We start from the raw sequence: 23,577 nt of genomic DNA on the forward strand, positions 1-23,577 counted from the left end.
ACCTCTGGTTTAAGTAATAACCTATCACGCTTTACACAGGAACACTCTCACAGAGACCGGGATAAAATCCGTTTTTCTATGGCACTGCAATTTCCTATGAATAAGGCCAGCTCTTCCCAGAATTGATTGCCTCTCCAGCGCCCTTCTTATGTTTTAAAGTCAGGACAGAAAATGCTGCAGCCTGAATCCTGGAGCCTGTGAAGGAAAGAATTAACACCTGGATTTTTTTATGGAGGCACACTTATAGAATCTATATATCTATCTGCGATCGAGATGAAATCTAGAGCGCTGAAGACATTTCCTTTGAATATTTTCTTTTCAGCCTTACTTTTTTTTTTGAAACACAGAGTTTTTTAAATTAAGCACATTCACATTTATTTACATGGTTCAACCTATGTGGATGACAAAGGCACCTACAGATCAAATTATTTGGAGTCATACTGGCTCATTCATTTGCAGTATCTGAATTAGCTGGCCATTTACACTGAACATGACCAATATATATCTCTAGTAGCACAGCATCACCTGGGCTCTATAAGGTCAGTATGGATTAGAAAGTTGCAGTACAGATCACTTTATCCTTGTGGAGTGGATTACCTGTTGGTTTTATTACTTCCACTGTTGCATGATGTACCGCAACATCTCACATTGGTGGATCATCAGCTGCACCACAGAAGGTAGAGAAGGCATTTCATTATATGCCAAATGAACATATTTGCTCTGGGACCATGAATAAGAGATCAAGATTGCCCTCCCTCCATTTCGTCCTGGTATCTCCTCTTTTACCATTGGGGTTTCCTTTTGCTCCCTTCCTGGCAAGGTAGTATGCAGGCGAAGACTCATCAATCGTACATCCAGTACTGCTTTTTAAAAGAAGGCAGAATTGGTCAATGCATGTGAATCAAAAGCTGAAGCTGGTCACATCCACACCATACATTCCAAACACATTTCAAGCAATGTCCCCCCAATAATATGGAAATTGCAGGTTTAAGAGTGCTGGTGATTTATACTTTATGAGGGTAGAGTACAGTTGCTATGATTCTTTGAAGGTAACCATATTTTGTGGGTGTGTTCTGTGGGCCCTGCAGGTGTTATTGAACTCCACCTTCCATAACTCCTGACCATTAGCTATGCTGACTGGGGCTGTTGGGAGCTGGAGTCAAATGGCACCTGGAGGGTGTGTTGTAGAAGGAAGGAGCATTGCACATGCTCTGCATCCAGAGAGTCCCTAGTCCAATTTTTGAAAAGGGTCAGGTAGCAACAGGTGATATAAGAGATGTCTGCCAGGGAGCATGGATGCTGATGCCAGCAGGACAAAGATTTCTGGACTTGATGGGCAAATAGTTTGACCTGGTTTAAGGCAGCTTACTACATTCCTGAAAGTGGAAATGGAGCCTGCATGGGAGCCAAAAGTAAGAGAATGACTGGGTACAGAAAGCCCTGAAATGTGGAGAGCATCAGTGAGTGAGCTGAGTGGGCACATCTCATGCATTCCCATTTGCCCCTTCACACATACAAGCTGAATGCCTGAAGAGGGCTTTATTACACTTCACCTAATCAATATTTCATTTCACTGTGGAAATACCTAATTTATCATCTACAAATTGTGGAAGTAGAGTAGCAGCAACATTATGAATCAACCCTTAATTTTGAATACCAAATATTTGGCATCTGTTGTGGCTCTGGTCTTCTCCACCACATTTTTTTCACTTCATTGGAGCTTTGGAATTCTAATTGGAAATTAAAAAGTTATTCTTCTAATTAGAATATATGAGCTTGTGGTAATTTTAGCATTGAAACATTGTATCATATAACCGAATTTCTGATATTTGTTCATCTAGTTGCTCGTGTAAACAAAAGGCACAATAAAAACCAACATATCTGAAATCTTCATTAGTGACATGGGCTTAAATCCAAAGGAGCATTTGAGGAACTGTGTTGGAACTGATTTGATTTTAATTCCCCCCAAAGGAGTTCCCAAAGCCATGTCATAAACTGTTTTTGAAAGTGACAGAAATTTCAAGAGCAATTTCTAAGGTGACCTGGGGGCATGCAATTGGGAAACATGAGACATAAACACCCTTGGGCATCCAAAACTAGTTGCGTGAATCTTTGGATCCTGTCCATTGCAGCATAGTTCTCCCCACCTGCCTCAGTCTCTGTTCCATATTGTATTGCTGTCCTTTCCTTATTATGCAAACTATATTAAAGGTCTCAAAACCAAGCTTATTGCAGGATTTCTTAAGGAGAGAGGGACGCTCACATAAATCTATATATCCAGAAGAAATGAGTATACGATAAAGAGTCAATACACACCATAATCTTGAATAAGCTATTACAGTGATATCGGATGGTTACAGATAATAATGTCTTAGATTGCATGTTACCCAGTGGTATATCTCAAATGATAGCAAATTCCATGGCTCCTCTATTCCCAAAAATAACAGGAAGCAAACATACCAAGCACAAAGCTATAATGCTTTATGATCAGCTCCAGTTTTGTGACACTAAAAGCTAGAAGAGTGCGAAGTCAAACATGATGTGAAATGCTTTGGATTGCTGTTATGAAAAGCAGAATTGAAATGGCCTATAGAAATGTCATCCCACTGTATTCTGCTCTATTAAGAATTAACTATTGCAATACAGTGTGTGTATCCTATATCTATATCTATATCTATATCTATATATCTATATCACTTTCACACACACTCCAAAGTAATCAACTCCATCAATTACTATTCAAAAGCAATGCCAGATACTCTTGGAAAAGGAGAAGTTGGTAAAGAAACAAACACATTCTTTTTTTAAGGTTACATTTAACACTCTGATTTTTCTTCTTCATTTTAGTTCCTTATATTACAGTATTTTCCTTTCATAATAGGAGTCTTGCATTTAAATGATGTATTTAGTATGTCACAAGCAGTTCCTTTTCTTTGGTAGGAGGAGTTAGCAGTTCCAACATTCAATTGACCTGTTTCCAAATAATCTACAGGAAAAAATGAAGATTAAGTCCTCTAACAAGAGCAGTTTTCACAGTCTAGCATACAAAGAGAAGGATTCAGTAAAAAGATGAGAGGGCAAGCCGCATTGTGCTGGCTCACTTAAATCTTATTTCCAATTCACTAAATGTGTTATTTGACTTGGCAAGTGAGCTGGTATGTGTATTAGATCAGCAGGGAGCCTAATCAAGGAGGTGCCAAGTTTGCTGCAGCCCCTCTGCACAGCATTAGCCTCAACTAGTGACCTTAAGCAAAGTGGGTGGTTGAACCCAAAAGAGAATAGCATTAACTTTTACTTGAAGTTCAGCCTGATTTGAAGTCTCCTTTTGTGTGTTATTCAAAAAAGAAAAAAAGAAAAAAAGAAAGAAAGAAAGAAAGAAAATGCAAAAAGCATTCAACAGAACTGAATCTAGTCTGCTCAGCACCATCTTCACATGCAAGGCTTTATAGAAGCTTGCCTCCATTAATGCTGACACATGCAAAAGAAATGAAAAGCATTAACTCAGCTAAAGCACTTGATTCTGCAGCTGCAGAACAATTCACTTTGTAACCCAATAACTTGGAGGGTGGTTCCCCCCCCCCATCCTGATAAAATGTGAATTTGCTAATTGCCAACAAGAAGTGATTTTCAAATATTAATAGCACTGTGGACAAGAAAATAACTAATAATAGCACTGTTTATGCCATATGGCAGGGTAGATTTTTGTTCAGAAAAATTAGAACACATTTAATTTTGATCAATGATTTTTCTTTTTTAACATACTAAGGCTGCAATCCTAAGAAATCTTATTAGGAAAGAACCACCATTGAATCCAGAGAGACTTAGTTCTGAGTGAACATACACCCAATTGCATTAAAAATCTAGTTAGAATGGGAAGTTTCACTTTTTAATATGCAGCGAAATTTCATGAATGTTCAATACTTTATTTTAAATCGGAAAACATCACACCCCTAAAAAAAGTTCGTTTTGTGACAGATGTTTCCATATTTGCACTGGAACATAAAAATATTGTTACAAAGGTTGTGCGCCACCTGCAATCGCTGCTGAGTGGGAGCAAGATTCTAGGGGATTCCAGGCACTCACTCTGGGTCATGCTTCCATTGGGAATCAATCAAGATGTGGTGAAAACTGTTGTGTCTTTTAAAATCATGGTTTATTTTACACATACCGGTATTTACACCTAGAGACGTCAATGGAAGGGATGCTGAACATTATGCCCCATTGCTCCTCTCATAGCTTCAGCAAGCTTGGGTCGCAAGCAACAGCCAAAATGGCCCCATGTCCCTTGGAGCAGCCTCCTCCAGCCAGCGCCACATGGAGTTCTGCCTACATCCTTCTCCTTCTTCCCAGCAGTCTCTGCAGAAAAAGAACTCCTCCCCTTCCGCTTCTACCATCTTTCTGTAACCTCCATTTCCAAAGCCTCCTGCAAAAGGCAGTTTTTCTGTGGTAACATCACAGCCCCTGTAATCTTGGCAGCCTCCCCCTTTCTTGTCTGATGCTTAATGTCTCACCTTTTGCCAGGGTAATGATTCTGTTTTCACTTTGTTTTTGCATGGCACCTCTTCAAGCCCAGCTGCTGAGGAAGCTGGCTTGACTTCAAACCCCACATTTACTAATAAACCAACAGCACCACTGTTTTTAGGGCTGCTTCTTGCGATACATTTATACATGGCTATACCTATTTCTGCTTCTGCTGGTGTCCTCTAACTGCCAGAGAGGGGCACTTCTGCCTTATCCAAACCCTCCACAGTCTGACAGATCTGTGGTTTGTATTGTAGCCTTAAAAACGAATTCAAAGGTAAAATGAACTGGGCTTCTTGTAAGCCAGAACTGAAGGGTGGAACAGGGTAGCTAGGTTTCTTTGTTCCTGCAAATGGATAACCTCTTCCGCTGACAACTGAGTAGGCAGTGGAATGAGGTTGCATCCTGCTCTCCTAAATGGTTGAAAAAGAAAGCTGAAACAACTCAGTAGGCTGATGGTACATTTGTTTTAACAAGACTCTATTAATGATTTTATTTTCTACAGCTAACAGAAATTTGGTTCCACAAATGCTCCTCAGAATTTTGTTGTGTGAATGCTGATGTTGAATATTCATAGCAAACACAATTTGAAGTCACAATGTTTCCTGCTCTGAACAAATTTCTGTCGTTCATTGAGCTGGTTTGAATTTACAGCTGTCCCGTGAAACTGATTAGGAAATTGCTGCATTTTATCATTGAAAAAGGTGTAATGCTGTGCATGTCAACAGGTTCAAATTGATTTGTTGAAAATGGAAAATATAGAGTCAAAACCATTCACTGAGGTTTTGACTCTAGTTATAACAGATTGAAATGGAATAGGATTTGAGGGTTGACTTACAAAACCCCAGGAAAACAAAAGTGCACAATCAAAACTATAACCCGTCCTGACCTCGTGTTGCATTACTGGACACCACCAGCATGCCAGGGAAGCAACTGCAAGAGAGAACGATATAAAGAGGGTAAAGTCTGGAGTGAAAAGTCACACCAAACATGCTGAAAGGCTGGTAGGCACCTCAACCTTTATTCTCTAATTGGGAGGAGAAGAGCTTTTACTGCAGACTCAGTCTACAATGTAGGCCGGCAGCCCAACTGGGCAATGCCCTTGATTTACGCAGTACACAGCTGTTCTATTCTAAACTCTTTAAATAGGCCTACTTTCAAACTGGGATATATTTTTAAACGGTAAAAAGGTATTTTACTAATTTTTTTAAAAATAAAACTTTGACTGCAAGAAATACTTGAAGTTGGTAATCATTTGCAGACTTCCTTCCCCTTCCTCGCTACAGGGATTGAGGGCAGATGCACAGCTGGTTATCAGTACAACCCTTATTATGAACACCAATTATTAGTTTAAAAGATCTGCTATTACTATTTAGTTACAATCCTCCTCATATGACATTGAAGGGGGGGAGTCCAACGCCCTCCTTTCTATATAAATGTACATGTTTTTACATTTCCCCCCCAGAGTCTTCAAATGAGAGGAAACTGTGTGAGCTGAGCCATTTTATCTCCCATTTAGGGGTTGAGATTTTATAAAATACCTTCATTTATGTGATCTTCCTGGCAGGAAGTTGGCTTTGGAATATATATATATATATATATATATATATATAAAATGTGGGGAAGAGCAGCAGAGGATATTAAGTGTTAAGTGCACCCAAAAACCTCACCTGCAACTAGTGCTATGAAACAGGTAAATATGAATAACCCCATCACTGAAGAAAACACTCCAGTGTCCACTAAGAAGGACCTTCTCCAAGTCTGAGGGGTCCTAAGAAAACATACTGTACAATGTGATGGGCCCCTTCCTCCATTTTAATTTCTAAAGCTATGTTGAGCTATTGTAACAAACCTAGATGCTTACTTCCCATGGACACCACTACATAAACCCATAGGTGGGAATTCACACTTGCGGTTGCCCAAGGCTGCCAGGTGCTAATGCCAGGCTTGTCTACTAAAGTTACTATCTTTTCCTTTTGTTGTCTCGGTAATATTCTCTGTGCTTTTAATTTCTTACTGAAAAGTCAAAATCACCAACAGATACACTGTGGGTCATCTAGTCCAACTCTCTGCAATGCAGGAATCTCAATGAAAGCATCCGTGACAGATGACCACTCAACCTCTGCATAAAAACCTCCAAGGAAGGAGAGTCCACAACCTCCTGAGGGAGTCTATTCCACTGTAGAATAGCTCTTACCACCTGAAAGTTCTTCCTGATATTTAGACTCAGAATCTCTTTTTGTGTAACATCAAACCAAGGGAGACTGTTCCTCTGTTGAACAGCTCTTATTCTCAACTCCTACAACTGTTCCTCATCAGGCTTGGTTTCCATAGACCCTTGATCATCTTGGTCACCCTCCTCTGCACAGCTTGTCAATATCCTTCTTAAACTGTGGTGCCCAGAACTGGATACAGTATTCCAGGTATGGTCTGACCATGGAAGAATAGAATGGTACCATTACTTCTCTTGCTGTACTTCTGTTGATGTAGTCTAGAATAGCATTAGCCTTTTCTTTTTCTTTTGCTCCGGCGTCACACTGTTGATTCATGGTAAGCTTGGGGTCTAGTAAGTCCACTAGATCCATTTCACATTGAAGGGGGGAGTAATGCCCTCCTTTCTATATAAATGTACATGTTTTTACATTCCCCCCCCCCCCAGAGTTTCCTGCTTGGCAGGGGGTTGGACTCGATGGCTCTTGTGGTCTCTTCCAACTCTATGATTCTATGATTCTATGATTCTATGACATGTGTTACTGGTAATCTAGGTGTCCCCCATTTGTTCTGAACTATCACTAAAGAGTGGGTTTTCCCTTGGAAAGAAGTGGGGTATGGGGGAAACTGCTCAGACACATGCCTAGAAAGTGTGGGTCAAGCAGAAAACCATTCAGATCAGTGCTTTCTAGGTACAACACAATCAGAATTGTGGACGAGCCATTAGTTAATTTCTTTGAAGTGGATGTATTTACTTCGGGGGGAGGCGAGCATAGGATCAGGCTGTTAGAAACGTGGCATTTCTCTGCATGTTCCCTGCTCCTTGGGTGGGTGGGGAATATGCAAGGTGGCAAAGTCATATAATACTTTTTATAGTTCACTACAGTATTTGGTCTGATGCAGAGACCTGCATTAAGACCGTAAAGTGCCCAAGAGCAAGGTTATATCTTGAATGTATTCTGGGTTACTTTAGTTCTATAAAAATGTTATTTAAATAATGAGCATGTTGACCATTTAACTCAACAGTCCCCCCTCATACTTCATCAAAGGCCAATTAGCATAGTTAAGGTCATCCCAAAGGAAACTATTAAAACATAAATGTTTTTCATGTCTTCTAGTCTGGTATTTTTCTTACAGCAGTATATATCTCTTCAAAATTTCCTAATTAACAGTGATGTATTCCTCCTTCAGTCCTACAATTTGGGCATTTGCATATGATACATTTTTATATGAGATCCATTATTAAAACAATAACAGTGCTTTAAAGCTGCAAGAGTGCCTAGGATATAGGTAAAAAGGAACCTGATAGTTGGTTCCCTGCAAGAACAATAGAAACTTACTCACTAAGGGTACTGTGCAATTCCCCATCACATCCTCCCCTCCTATGAACATGTGTCAATTTTTATATATTTTATATTTTTGCATTTTCTGACCTTTTGCATGAGAGGCTGAGCTCAAGGAAAGATTTATGTACCATAATTTTTTCTCTATAGGACGGACCTGACCATAGGACGCACCTTGTTTTAGAGGGGGAGAACAAGAAAAAAAAATCTCCCCCTCTCTGTGCAGCACCCCTTCAGTGAAGCTGCAGGAGAAACAGAGCCCCTTCCATTTCTTTCTCCTTCCGCTTCGCTGTAGGGGTGCTGTGCAGCTCTCCCTCTCCCACATTGCCTTCGCCTTCAGTGAAGGCAACCTGAAGACTCCGGAGTGCAGCGGGCAGCTACCTTGGAAGCCTGGAGAGCGAGAGCTTGTGAGGCTGGCGGTGGGGAAGGCTTGGCTTTCCCCCACCGCCAGCCCCAAAGCACAGGTCGGGGAGCAGCGGAAAGGCTGCACGCAGCCTTTGCACTGCTCCCCGAGCTTTTGGGGCTGGCGGGGGAAGCCTGGGTCCCCCCCCCAGCCCCAGGGACCACACAGTCTCTCCATAAGCTGCACAGACATTTCCCCTTAGATTTTCAGAGGAAAAAAGTGCATCTTATGGAGTGAAAAATACGGTACTTAACTGCATGCAAAATCATCACATGGAGTATCATAGAATCAAGGAATTGCATAATTGGAAGGGACCACAGGGGCCATCTAGTCCACTCCCCTGCAATGCAGGAATCTTTGCCCAATGTGGGGCTTGAACCCACAAACCTGAGATTTTGAGTCTCATGATTTACCAGCTGAGCCATCCCTGGATCCAGGGAGTAGATGCTAGGCATGCAGTTCTGCTCCTATTGAAATAAATAGGACAACCGAGGCCACAATTCCAAACAGGTTTAAATGTTCTCAAGCCAATTGATTTCGGTGAGCTTATGTGCATTGAATACGTGCTGAGTTGAAGGTCCTAATTTATTATTTATTCATTTCCTCCCGTTTAGGAAACTTGGAAACCATTGCTTAACTAAAAACTTCTTTAGATTCAAACTACAATATTAAGATTTGCCCAGTTGCTTTACCACAATGTTTCTTTCCTGTTCCCGCTGTGCTATATAACCGTGCTCCTGATCTTTTAAATCAGCCATTAAAAATATTAAAATCCATTCACTGCCTGCACTGATGTATTTGTGTGCCTGTCACAAACACCTCAAGGAATGGATTTGCCAATTGAGTTAGCTAGAAGGAGCTGCTTGCTCCAGGTGACTGGCTAACAGAAGGGGTGGCTGAAATTAAAACGTACCTAGGGGTGTGCACGTTTAAAAAATCTGGGTGAAACAGATGTTTAAAAATGATATTCGGTAAACAATAAATTCTCTCTTTATGAATTCACATCACAGAGTATTTTTGAGTAAGTTCAAAAGAGGTTAGACTCTATGGATCTATTTCCAGAGGTTGGGGCACCAGCTCATTAAGGATAATAGAGCAGGCTTCCTAACTGCAAAAGGCACTGACTCAAATTTGTAATGATTTCACTTTCAAATTTCTTTTATCTCAGTTGCTGCTTCTTCAACAAATACAAGTGCTTGAGATATAATAAGCAGCCTAATGAGCATTGCAGCTGATTAGTAAAATACTGTAATACTTCCCCAGGCATGACACTTCCTCCCCAAAATGAAGTAAAACGGTTTTTCTCTTTTGCTCTGCTTTATTGCTAAACTGTGTGACCTCCCTTTAAAGTGCAAACCCAACTTGGCATGAGGACTGTGGGAAAGAGCAGGCTCTCATTAGGATACAACTTCATTTTTAAATGAGCTTTTAACTTCAATTTGCATATTCACCATCGTTTTACTCATGTGGACAAGGCACGGCGAGTGAAGTGTTTGCCGTTTATAGCCGCCATTGTGGTGAAGTTGAATAATTTGACATTTTGGACTCAGTGGTCTTACGAGGGGGTGGTCATTATTGGATATCAACATCTATTACTTGACTTTCTTCGAAATATGGTAAATGAGCCCTGCTGCGAGGGGCGAGGGGAGGTTCTGCTCACTCCCCCAAAGCCCTGCCCTGATGACGCCACTGTACTTCTCCTGAGCTCCACAAAGCTTCTGCACATCCCTCATTATTGCTGCAGGAGGATATTCTCAGGAAGACAGACACTGTGGTGGCAGTCCTACACTAAGGGTGCACATCGACTCTCTGTGTCCCCCCCCCCCCAATAGTGAGGAGCATCAGGGAAATTCAGGTCATGATCTCATGTTCAGTGGTAGAGCACCTGTTCTGTAGGGTTTGTAGGACCTCAAACGGTGGAGAGTTTCCGACCAATTTAATATGGACTATTCAAGGGTCCCTTAATACCTGTGATGGTGGTGGATGTTGAGAAGTGGTTCTGGCTTGCAGATTTAAGCAATGTAAAGACTCTCGTTCAAGCAGAATTGGGAACTTTACTGGTAGTAAAAGAGAAAGAAAGGTCAAAACCATTATGCATGTGAACTGGCTTTTATTGTCCAAGGCATTATGCTTAGGTATGTTATACTGTGTATTATAGTGAAAAACAGACGAATCCAAAAGGTCACCAGTTTGATCTGTCAGGAAATGGGTTTTCAGCCCAGCCTATTTCAGCCAGGCATGCAAGCAACACCTATCAAGTAATTTTTTGGTGTGTGTGTGTGTGTGAGAGAGAGAGAGAGAGAGAGAGAGAGAGAGGGAGGGAGGGAGAGAGAGAGAAATCAGAGCCCTAGCAGTGTAAGATCATAGTAACTGCCTTGTGGGATCAGATTTATGCTCCATGTGATCCAATGCTCTTTTTGCCACAATGTCTAGCCCTGTGCCATGGAAAACTCGCCTTAGCAAGCCATGACACAATAGCACAAACATCCAGTAATCAGAGGCAGGCTGCCTCAAGTCATAGGGACTCATAACTAACCATAATGCCAAATTTCTAGACATCTTTGTTGCCTGAAAGAAGTGGCAAATTGTAGGGAAAGAATACCTTCCTGGCTTCAGCTGATTGCTACTAAAGGATTAGAAAGGTTCAGAAAAGGACAACGAAAATGATCAAGGGTTGCAATGAGGAAAGGTTACAACATTTGGTGTGTTTGGTTAAGTAGGAAGAAGGGATAATATTTTATGCATGGTGTGGACAAGCTAGAATTTGGAGCAATCCAATGCAGCCTAGTGTTGGAAGATTCAAGGCAGACAAAAGTATTTTGTCACACAATGCATAGCTAAAACTTTGGAATTTACTTTCACAAGATATTGTGATAACTGTCAATTTAGATGGCTTTAAAAGAGGGTTAAATTCATGGTTTGTAAGACTATGAATGGATACTAGTCATGACATCTACTTTCTACTTCCTCTGTCAGTAGCAGGATGCCTCTGAACACCAGTTGCTGGGAACCACATTTGGGAAGAGTGGAGTTGCTTTCTTCCTACTTGATGACTTCCCATGGGCATCTGGTTGGCCACTGTGAGAACAGGATGCTGGATTCGATGTGCTTTTGGACTGATCCAAAGGACTCTTATAATAACAATAATAATTTATTGTTTGTACCCTGCCCATCTGGCTGGGTTTCCCCAGCCACTCTGGGCGGCTTCCAACAAAGATTAAAAATACATTAAAATGTCACATATTAAAAACTTCCCTGAACAGGGCTGCCTTCAGATGTCTTCTAAATGTTAGAAGACATCTGATGGGAGGGCGTTCCACAGAGCGGGCGCCACTACCGAGAAGGCCCTTTGCCTGGTTCCCTGTAGCTTTGCTTCTCGCAGGGAGGGAACTGCCAGAAGGCCCTCAGCACTGGACCTCAATGTCTGGGCAGAACAATGGGGGTGGAGGCGCTCCTTCAGGTATACTGGGCCAAGGCCATTTAGGGCTTTAAAGGTCAACACTAACACTTTGAATTGTGCTTGGAAACGTACTGTGTTTTTATTAGAAGAAAGCAGACGAATGATAGAATTGGTTTTGTATAGAATTCACACACAAAATTTTCATAAAAGATCCAGTGGGCACAGTCAGGGAAGTTTCCCAAGTAGCTGATAGCGTACATTTTGACCTGACTGAGTTTTTAAAAAGCTGTTGGTGTGGTATGAAATGTAAAAAAGTCACTCATTCAGATATTATGGCTTGATGTATGGCTATTATGATTTGAGATGGGGCAGACATGCATTTTTCCACTCCTGAATATGGGGTCAAGGATGTTCAGTACCTGTTATCATTTCCCCCCTAGGGATTCATTTGCATTTATACTCCCCTCACTCTGTATATATGCATTAGGAGGGGGAAGTAGTATCAGAAAAAAGTCCACAGAAGGAAATCTGTAGAGAGGCAATCACCCCTTTTCATAACAGAAGAAGAGGAGCCTTTGCACGTGAAAGCTTCTGGATCACAGCACATATATAAATTCACACAGAGTTCTTTGTACTGATGTACATTATATGAAACATCTGTGGTTCTCAACCAAACATAGTAGCACGCAGTATCTCAAGGGCCTTGTCCTCTAATTCAGCTTTTGGCTCTCTTTCATTTTGAGTTTGAAGACGGATTGCTTTACAAGGTAAAACAGCCTGCAGGGAATAGCAATTTCCTTTTCCTTGTGCAACAAAATAAATGTAACTTTTAAAACTGTTTATCTTTGATCAAAAATCTATTACTTAGCACACTAAATAAACAGCCCTGTAATTTGTCACAGAATTCATTGCTTCCTGTGGCTATTTTTAGTGTTTTTACATTTGCTGGTCAATTGGTAATGAGAGCTGATAGCCATGCCATTTGTTTCTTATTTTTGCAATGATCTCAGAGAGAGAGAGAGAGAGAGAGAGAGAGAGAGAGAGAGGGAGAAACATTTTGAAATATGAGCTGTACTTTAATGTAACGGATAAACTGCTATGCTGCCAGGAATTTACCCAACATCCCCGCTCAGTAATCATGGAAACTCCAGTAATAACCATAACCCACACGCAATAATGCACAAAACCACATGGAGCACATAGGTTACATTTCTGTGGCAACATCTCCCCACAGCCTGCATGGCATTCCTGGAGCATGTTAAAGCAATGGCTGAATTGTTAAGGTATTGTTTTATGAAAATGAACATATTGTAAATTTATGTAACCTTTTAATATCCCCCCCTTTTGCTGCTTTGATTTTTATATTTTAGTAAAAACTGTTTGCCTACTACCAGAACACATCCTCAGTTGCATTTGCAAACTCCCTCCTTCCCCAATCCTTTGATGGTTAAAGAAATGGAGGAACACCAATGCCCTTTCATCATCATCATTAACAACATATTCATTCGTTCATTTAGAAAGATTATAAATCACTTAAACAAAAATCTCTCTAAACGGTGCACATACAGTGGCATCTTGGGTTACATACGCTTCAGGTTACATACGCTTCACGTTACAGACTCTGCTAACCCAGAGATAGTGCCTCAGGTTAAGAACTTTGCTTTAGGATGAGAACAGAAATCGTGCTCTGGCGGCGCGGTGGCAGCAGGAGGCCCCATTAGATAAAGTGGTGCTTCAGGTTAAGAACAGTTTCAGGTTAAGTACGGACCTCTGGAACAAATTAAGTACTTAACCCGAGGTACCACTGTACTATTTTTCTGTTTTTACACTTACATTCCTGGCTACCACAGCATTTGATCTTTCACCCAAAGTCAAGGTAGAGGATGTGAAAGAGGAACTACATTCCATCACATGTCTCAATGACTACCAGTCTTACCTTTTTACCTTTAAACAGGTAAACTACCAGTAAAATAGGTAAACACGCCAAAGAATCTGGAGACACAAAGTTGGAGAAGCCATTTCATGAGGCTTCATAAAACTCAGTTTAGATGGGATCTAGATTAAGTGATTGCAGATTATGAAGAAGAAATGAATTTCCCCCTGAACTGGCAATGGCAACCATATGGGATGGAAACAGGTAACAAAGGGTGTGTCATAACCTTTTGTACCATATAATGAGATAAGTGTACATCAGACACTTCATTGTGGTTTTTGAAATACTCCATATTCTTTAGGCTCTCTGCTTTTTCACTTCCTCCTTTTTGGGACACATTATAGATGATGTGAGCCTCTTAGGAGTGTTAGGCTATAGAGGATCGTCCCCAAGAAAGCAGTTTTGCTAACTAACCTTTAGAGCCTTTCTAAGCCCACACAGCTATAATTCTTCATTCTTCCTTGGCACAAATAAGTCTCACTTCAGAAAGTGAAGCAAGACCCTAATAATATCTGAAGTCCCCTGACAATTTTATATGTTCTGTCAGAAGAACTGAATTTATCTGCACTCACCTGTAGAAATGGATACAGCAACCTTTGCTTAGTGAATCCTTGGCATGGGGTTTATTCTTTCAGTTTGTTAGTTTATATCACTGATCTGTGGAGACCTCGCTGGTTTGGTTAACTATAATCCAACGCCTCCCTTCTTTAAAACAGCCTCAACAGCATCAATGAGAGTGACCCCTGGATTTGGGGGTGATGTGAGAATTTTTGTACAAATAAACAATGAAAGAAAATGTTTAACTCGTCTTGGTGACTTTTTAATCTTTCATTGATGCATCAATAGTATTTATTTTATTAACTAAATCTGTATACCGCCTTATACCTGCTGATCTCAGGGCAGTTCACATTTTAGAAAAAAAGGTGTGTGTGTGTGGGGGGACATAACAGAGATGCGTAGAATTATTTATGGTGTGGAGAAAATAAAAAGATACTGAACTGGCCTCAGATACCAATAAGCTTCTTTGTTTTCGTGTGTGCTGACTTCTGCAGCACCACATATTTTTTTTAAAAAAAAAGTTGGAAAAGTAATTTTTGTTATTGATTAGAATCATACCATAATATCTTAGAGTTGTAAGGGAACCAAGGGTCATCTAGTTTAACCACCTGCAATGCAGGAGTCTCAGCTAAAGCATCCATGACAGACGATCATCCAATGAATTTCTGACCATGGGATACACCCAGTAGCTCCTTAAGCTTTTTGAAACTGACCTTCTTAAAGTCCAGAGTGCATGTCTGACTACACACAGTTTCCCCTTGTGTCTGCATCATGAAACCCAGGAGAACATGATCACTTCCTCCCAAGTTTTTGAGTACTTCCACTTTGTCAATTGGTTTCTCCCGATTGGTGAGGATCAGGTCCAAGATGACTCCCTTGTTGCTTCTTCCACCCTCTGGAAATGAAATTGTCAGCAAGGCAATGGAGGAAATTGTTGGACCTTACATTCTTGGCAGAGTTTGTGTCCCAGCAGATATTGGGGAAGCTGAAGCCCCCCATGATTACTATATCTTTCCTTTTTGAACGTTTGGTAATCTGCTGAAGTAAGGCATCATCCAAGTCTTCAGTCTGGCTTGTCGGTCTATAGCAGACACCCACAGTAAGGTCACTGTTGTTTCTCTCTCCTACAATTTTTACCCATATACTCTCAATCTGCTTTCCATGCTCCAGGTCATGGATTTCTTCACAGTTGTGCACATCCTTTACATATAATGCCAAAATAAAGGTTGATTAAAATAAAGGTTGATCATAAATTCACACACAACACATCTTCAATATGCAACACACAAACTAACATTGCTTCAGAGATAACACAGTATGATTTTTCAATACAAGACCCCCACCTGCATATCATGAAAACGACAAAAGCTGTATAGAAACAGCTCTTGAGACTGTCAGATCTGAAGGACACAGAGAAAAAGCAAATAAGACAAGCCATTCCTTAAGTTTACTCTAGCCACAAAACTCTGTAGGTCAAAGGAATAATTTCACCACTCAGTGCCACTTGGGAAATGTGCAATGTGGGGAAGACTTACTAGTTACTAAAGCCATACATTAAAAGAGGTGGAAGGGGAAAAAATGATTAAAATATGCATCCATGTGGTAAACCGACCATCTATCAAACCTTGAGTTTGCTAATCACTTGTGTTTGTTGAGAAGAACAGCAAGTTGGACTGAACAAAAGCATTCACAATATATAACAAGTGTGTCAGTCTGCCATTCATACATACTTTTTATACTGATAATACAACTTTATTATATGATACCCTTAAACTGATTATGACTTCAGGTGCTGTCCATAAAAGTAAAACAATAAATCCATACTTAAAATCCATTTAAATCACATATTTGGCTGAGAATTATAAATGTTGAGTATTCAAATAATGAGAAAACCAATAACGAGCATGCATGTGTGAATTGGTGCATAGTTACTTATATCTTGTCAATAATCTTCTCTGATGAGAGTACAACTGACTAGCAGGCACAAGTGTATAGACTCACTGCACTTGATAAGTGTAGCTTGTCACATCCGTGTGAGCAGCAAACAAAAGTAGCCAAAAAACTTTTCAAACAGGCATCTGGGTTTTCCAGCTGTGCCTTCTGCAGAGGGTCATGTGTCCAGATTGTCAGGATTAATTTTGCACCATTTTCCATTCCCCTTGCTGTCTTTGTCATGAAAATGAGAAAGCATAATGAGGAGAACATGAGAGGTATTAATAGTCTGTGCTAACTGATTCCATGTCAAAGATAATGGTCACATATCACAGAATGGTGCATTTAACCAGTCTCAAAACCAACACAGGCACGAGGGCTGAAAATGGCATCATGTAATTTCACTGTCACAACCACTTAAAAAAGATTCAGATGCAGTCCTCCCCTCTGTATATAGCCACTGAGGAAGAAGAAGCAAATATACCAGTGCAAAGAATTCTCTATTTTGATGAAAATCATTGAATCATAAGCCATGAAATATTTTCTCCATGAAGTATTTCCTTAGAAGATCCAGGTACAGGGGATGTAATTGCATTGAGAGATCTTTAGTTTCTCGTGGGATGAGCTTCCTGACGTAAACATATCCAGGTATGGTTAAAAAGAGGTTTAGGGATTCAGAAATGTACTCTTGCCCTGCAATGCTCTTCTAAAATGCTTACCAAGCTGACAGGCCTGGTATGAAGACGGTTGCATAACTATTTTCTTCTGCCTGCCAGGTTGGAAAAGCAAAACTCTTGGTGATTCATTCATCCACAGCACTAGACGCTCCTACTTTTAAAAGTCTTTAAATACTTCTGGAGGCAGTAGAACTGGTGTCTGGATGACTTGGCAATCACTTTGTTTTAATAATTGCTGTTTTCAAAATGGACGGATTCTTAACCTCTGTCCTACCCACCGGCCAAATTTTTTTCCTTTAACAATCATCCACCTGCCAGTCTAGAATCCTCATGGGGAATTTAAAATGGAAGGATATAGTGTGGAAGCAGCTAGCTGTTTGTGTGAACGTAAACCTGGCTCTTGTAGTAATTTTATTGCCTTATGCTTCCCCACTCTTGTCTAAAAATTCACTAGCAAGTAGACCTGAGATGCCATGATTTGTGCTGCATTAAGCCTCAGCTATAACCTGAAAACAAACAAACAAACAAACAAACAAACAAACAAACAAACAATTTTCTGAGGCTTTTTTGAGGATTACTTCTGTTATTCATGGCATACCATGAAGTGATTATGTGCTTCATTGTCATAATACCCTGTGAGATAGATATATAATATTGCCACTTCTCAGATGGGTCAATGAGGGTGAGAAGAAATAGCTTGGCTTAAAACATACAGAGAGCTATGGCTGAGCAACAAGGATTTAAACCTGGGTCTTCCCAAATTCTAGCATTCTAACCATTCTGACTCACCCAAATCCAATAACTTGGAACTTGTTGCTGTAATGCAACCAGGGACTCAAACCAGGGACCAGGCATCTTACTTTCTACAGTCCACCAGAGCAGCTGACAGGTAGAGGGAGCTGTTGCTCTGCTGCAGTACACAGATAATAGCAGGAGACGGGCACTGTAGCCAGGTGTTCTAGCATTCCAACACAGTCCTGGCTATTATTTTATTTCCACAAATTTCAATACCACTGACATTAAGACATAATATCATAGTGGTGAATAGCACAACCCTCCCCAATATAATTACACTCATGAATAAAGTACAAAATGCATCACAAAACATTGGATCATAGATGATAGATAGATAAATAAATAAATAAATAGATAAAAAGATAGATTAGATAGATGAGATAGATAGATAGATGATAGATTAGATAGATGATAGATAGATGATAGATAGATAGAGATAGATGATAGATAGATAGATAGATAGATAGATGATAGATAGATAGATATAGATAGATAGATAGATATAGATAGATAGATAGATAGATAGATAGATAGATAGATAGATGATAGATAGATAGATATAGATAGATGATAGATAGATAGATAGATAGATAGATAGATAGATAGATAGATGATAGATAGATGATAGATAGATAGATAGATAGATAGAGATAGATAATATGGATAACTTGTTGCTTCATCTGAGCAACTCATTGCTAAAGTCTGCTGTGTACCTGTCTGCAAAGCAACTGGCCTTGTGCTGAATTCATTCACACACATCAGAGTGGAAGGCAAAGAACTGTGTGAAGTACACTTGTCTGAGTCCCACCCTTTTCCAGGAGTTAATTCCTGTGGTTTTTTCCCCTGGGGGTATGCAGAGGTACACATACCACTAAATATTTTGTGAATCTTTGTACTTTACTCCATTTACTTTATTTATTTTTCCTGATTTGAACTATAAAGTGGTGATTTTCTTGAGTCAAATTAGAGTACCCATAAACATTTTTAAAGAAAAAAAATCACTGATTAATTCAACTGTGAAATATGGATAATGGAATATTCCCCCAAGGCATTGCCACAAACTGTGCACTTTCCCCCATCTGAAAGATCCAAGAAAGTCCAGGAGAGCCTAGTATGTCTCACCATTCTGAAATGTGCATATTCTGGGCATACTTATATGTTGCTCAGCTGTTCTTCATTGTGAAGGACACTTTTTCAAGTTCTGTGTTTATTATTTACTTATATGCGACTTATCTGCAAAAATGGCTTTCAAAGCTGTTACATGTTTCCGTCATTGGTTTTGTAAGATCTCTTCCCTTGGTGACAGCTAATCTTACAGATTAAATAAATCTCACACAAGATTGACCTGGATAATACCCCCAATAGATATCTCCAAAGAGATAAGAGTAAGATTCCACAGAACCATAACATTGCCAAAATAGAGTTGATGGTCATAAGAATGTGGCCTGTCTAGTTTTCAATTGAACACACTTCTAAAATCCTCAGTGCAAAAAAGCTTCAGTAAAATAAATAAAAATTATTGAAAGGAAGGTTGACGCCTGCAATGTTAGTTCAAAAGCTGCGAATAGTTCCTGGCCTATACGTGATGGAAGAGCCTTGCCATGTTCTAAGGCAAGAGGTGGGCAACCTGTGTCTGTCCAAACATTGTTGGATTACCGATCCCGTTGGTGGTGTTGGGTGCCGCAGATTGTCCATGTCCTAAAAAATGTGCATTAGGATCTTTAGAAAGGAGGGAGTCAAAATATCATCTCAACTCCTGCTGGAATATTATTTATACTATTGGGCAAATGAATCACATCGTGACTCATCTCCCAAAACATCGTGACAAAAATAAATAAATAACAAATAGATGAAGAAACAGCATGTCTCCTTTCTCAGAAACCTGATGAAGGCCGTTTCAAAGGAAACAAATGTCAGCTGTGTGCATGTGTGTGTGTGTTTGAGGCTCATTCCTATGAATAGATGGATAATTTTAAAATACCCTTAGGCTTCAAAGACGATTAACAAGTGATTTACCCCCCCACCCCCTTTGATGATGCAAATGGTGACGATGACAGCTTTGTTTTCTCCTAGGTTGGGAGGGAAAGGCTGGTAGTAGGTACAATTAATTCAGCGCAAGTTGTTTAATGCAGTCCTCACAACTTTCACGAGATCTGCCAAGAGATCCAGGCAGAAGATTGGCTTGGGTTCCTCAAGCAGCTGTTCAGCTTCCCACTTTGCTAGAGGTACATTGTCGCAGTAAGCAGCTGCTGAGAGTGTGGGAGAGAGATACTGTCAAATCGAAGCAACAGCAGCACTCAGAATTGAAAGAACGTCAATAGCAACAGCTCGAGAAGATGAACGGAGGGCAGTAAACAGCCTGCAGGAGTCAGCACAGGCAGGGCCAGCCAAAGACATATGCTACCTGAAGACAAGATGGCACCTCTCCCATTCCGCATAAAAAGTAGAGCTGACTGGCAGTTAATGCTGGTAACACAACAGAGTTCTCTACTATACCTGAGGGCAGCAGGCTGGCTTAGAGGGCACAGGGCAGCTTGCATTGTTCACATAGTTCTCTCCAGTGTCTGCCTCTCACTATCTGCTGCCTGAGGCAGTTGCTGCACTCTGCCAAATGGTAGGGCTGGCCCTGTTCATTGGCACAGATCACAGAATCATGGCCTTTTAAGCCATCTTTTCCAACTCTGATCAATGCAGGAAATCCAGAACTAGATCATTTCCAAAGATGGCTGTCTGGCTTCTGCCATAAGACCACCAGCAAGGGAGAGCCTTCCTTCCTTCAGACAACTAGTTCCCTTGTCAAACTGTCCTTATGCTTAAGGGGTTTCTCATGATGTTCAGCCCAAATCTACCCTCCTGTAACTTTGGATCAAGCCCTGCCTCCTGGAGCAGCACGAAAGAATCTTTTCCCTGTTCCATGTGATGCCCCTTCAGGGATTATGTATCTTCTCTTGATGTCATCATCCATGCTAGCCATGGCAGAGCTAATGCGCTGTATGCAGAAAGTCCAAGGCTTCAGTTTAATGTATCCTGCAACCCGAGAAACTTGCCATTTTAAATATTCCATGTGTCTGACTAGAATGGCAGACTCCATATCATGATGCTCAGCCAGTCGTGTATCAAACCTGCACCTGTTTTACTCCATGGGTTTGTCTGGGAGGAAAAAGCCTAGCTATCTCCATCCTACTTCTCACCTTGTATAGGTGAAGTCTTATGTTAATTGCATCTTCCTGCAGCATCCTCCGCCCATGTGGGACCCCCTTCCCTTATTTGTCAATTGCTACTCCAGCTGTCACTCACAATCACTCCAATTAAATAACATAAAAATGGCACCATGCCTATAGATTTCATCAACCACCAGCAGCTGCAGTGACCCTAGGTGTAAGCTTTTGATATGTTACTTTGCCTAGTACAGGACTAGTTAGACCAGTGTTTTTCTTTCCCATTGGATTGTGAGAGACTCTGGCACAGCCTTTGCAGCATAACATCTTCCAACAGAACTTGGTAGAATAATCACCATAGCATCATAGCAGCGGCTTTTCAAATATTGCTTTCAGTAGCTGCACTGTCATACCTTACCTCTCAGTGTTTTATGCCCATGTTGATTCAAATGTCCAATGAAGTCCAACATTCAGCTTCAAAATTATGAGATTCTTCAAGCTGTTAACAATTCTGAAAAGGTACAGATTCAGGCATTATAAATCCACACATATCTGAGAAAAGCAGAAATTAAAATAGAGGAAGAAAACCTGAAGTAAGACATGTAACTATAGGGATGGTAATAAATTAGAAAGGGAATTCAATTCTTGCTAAGGTTTGGCACTTGAATAACAAATCCAACACTTCAATAACTTCAGTTACATTCTTTGTGAAGGGTCTGGCATCATAGATTATTTACTACCCTCACATCTGTATGATAAATAATAGCTTAGGAGTTCCATTTTTTCTGCTACTTCAATTAAAGTGTTTCTTTAAAAATATCCTCAATGCAATTTTAAGGCAGGAGATGTGAGCTTGCTTTCTAAATCACTGAAGCAAAAGAAATCATCAGATATATTCATCCAATTGTTAGGTTTCCCAAATCAGTAGTAATGGTGGTCTTTCTGCTGCTAGTTATGTGGTTCATAGTACAGATTTTTGTTTAATATGCATCTTCTTCAGAGTCAAACACATAAGTGCTCCCCTTAACTAGTTTTAAAAATGCTTGTTATAATACATGCAATACTTCTCATTTGTCACTAGGTGTCACTATAGCATCACCTACACTCTAGGAAAAAAATAAGCATTACCTTCATAGGAACCACAAGGATAACTCCCTGGAAAACTGTCCATCCTTAATAATGCTCTATGACAGGCTGAGAGAAATCATCCTTGTTCCACTCATGGAGCCTGCATTGTGTTCATACAAACAACAACCTTGAAAGAAAGTCAAATAGAATTACGATGTGAGTATAAGATAATTTTACGATCACATGGGTCTAGGATAGTACAAATGTATGCTGTAATATACGTCCTGCAATTTGGTCACGTATTATCATTGCTGTGAGAAAACTGTCACCAGCATTTTAAGAAGGGACAATAATATTCTTTCTCTTCTAAAAAAGCATCAGCATACTGAGTAATCAAGAGCTATCTACTCTGAAATGTGTGGCTTACAACAAGCTCAAAAAGTGGAGGGAATTAAACCTTGAAGGTCTAGAGGGGATGCTGAATTTCAAGCTGCAGAAATCCAAAGCCAGCATTTACAGCACTGAGCAATGGTTCTAGGTCATCGTAGCTCAAGCTGTTCAAACACCCACTAGAATATTTAGTTTCCCATCGGTGTGCAAACAGGAAGTTGAGAAAAAAGGAAGTTGAATGAACCAATTTCTATAGCTCACTGCAAGCCTTGTGTGTAGAAAGCCCACAGGATTTTGCAGCCTGCCAAATACTGTGCCTGTGTTTCATTTTTTCCCTGGTTTTGTTTGGATAATAATTTACAAACACTGAGATGAGTTTACCATATAGAATGGCAAATTAAAATAATCAGAACAAAAACAGCTTCTGTGATATAATTTGTAGGGAACAGATCGAGTAAATGGCGGAGCTTAAATAAAGCATAGCACCTGGTAATTTTATAACTTTTAGGAAACTGGAGTGTACGGGCAGGAAAACAGGAGGTCTCGTTCTGTTTTATCTATTGAATGAGGGGTGCTCCACTTGATCTGTTTTTATTTCAGCAAGATGCAGCTTTCTGTGAAAGTGGTAAGAACTGAATGCGTGACAAAAGAGCCATCTGATGGTTTCACTGAGACCCCAGATGGCAGCTCATCTTGAAGTTACGACAAAATATTTAAAAGTGGATTGAGCGGTGGTATCGGGCATGGTGAGCATCAGGGCTGTTTCCCCCTACATTTCAACTTTCATACATAGGACGCAGCCTTATGGTGAGCCTTGTACTGGTTCATCTAGCTCAGTATTGTTCAATGGCTGGCAGCAGTTCTCCAGGATTTCAGGGAAGGAGAGGTGTGAAGAACTGAACTTGGGACCTTCTACATGCAAAGCAGATGCTCTACCACTGAACTATGGCCCTTCCCAGTAAGCTGCCTTTCAGCATGAACACTGGATTTGATCCAAAGTATCCCTTCTTCCAAAGCAAGAACTCTTCCTCTACTAGAGACGTCCCACTGGGGCAGGTTGGTTTCTGATAACACATTTTCTGTGTAGCCATTTATAATTGGTATCCTGATAAACTGGCGTCTCTCCATGTAGTGATCGGAGGCTCGGATGCCTGGGCAGGCCGGGTCATCCTCTTATATACCTGCTGG

The 23,577-nt window shown here is 40.5% G+C and overlaps 1 long non-coding RNA gene across 3 annotated transcripts in view; it reads right to left on the minus strand.

The window, feature by feature from the left end:
• Positions 1-23,577, minus strand: part of LOC310827376 — a 481,425-nt gene that overhangs the window by 18,127 nt on the left and 439,721 nt on the right. For all 3 annotated transcript variants that reach the window (XR_014556310.1, XR_014556311.1, XR_014556312.1), the window contains 2 exons: positions 22,060-22,186; positions 21,350-21,442 (listed from right to left, as the gene is read on the minus strand). This is a non-coding gene — a long non-coding RNA (uncharacterized lncRNA). The remainder of the gene's footprint in view (positions 1-21,349; positions 21,443-22,059; positions 22,187-23,577) is intronic.

Source organism: Podarcis gaigeae (assembly GCF_964106915.1).
Source record: "Podarcis gaigeae genome assembly, chromosome: 11".
Taxonomy (NCBI): domain Eukaryota; kingdom Metazoa; phylum Chordata; class Lepidosauria; order Squamata; family Lacertidae; genus Podarcis; species Podarcis gaigeae.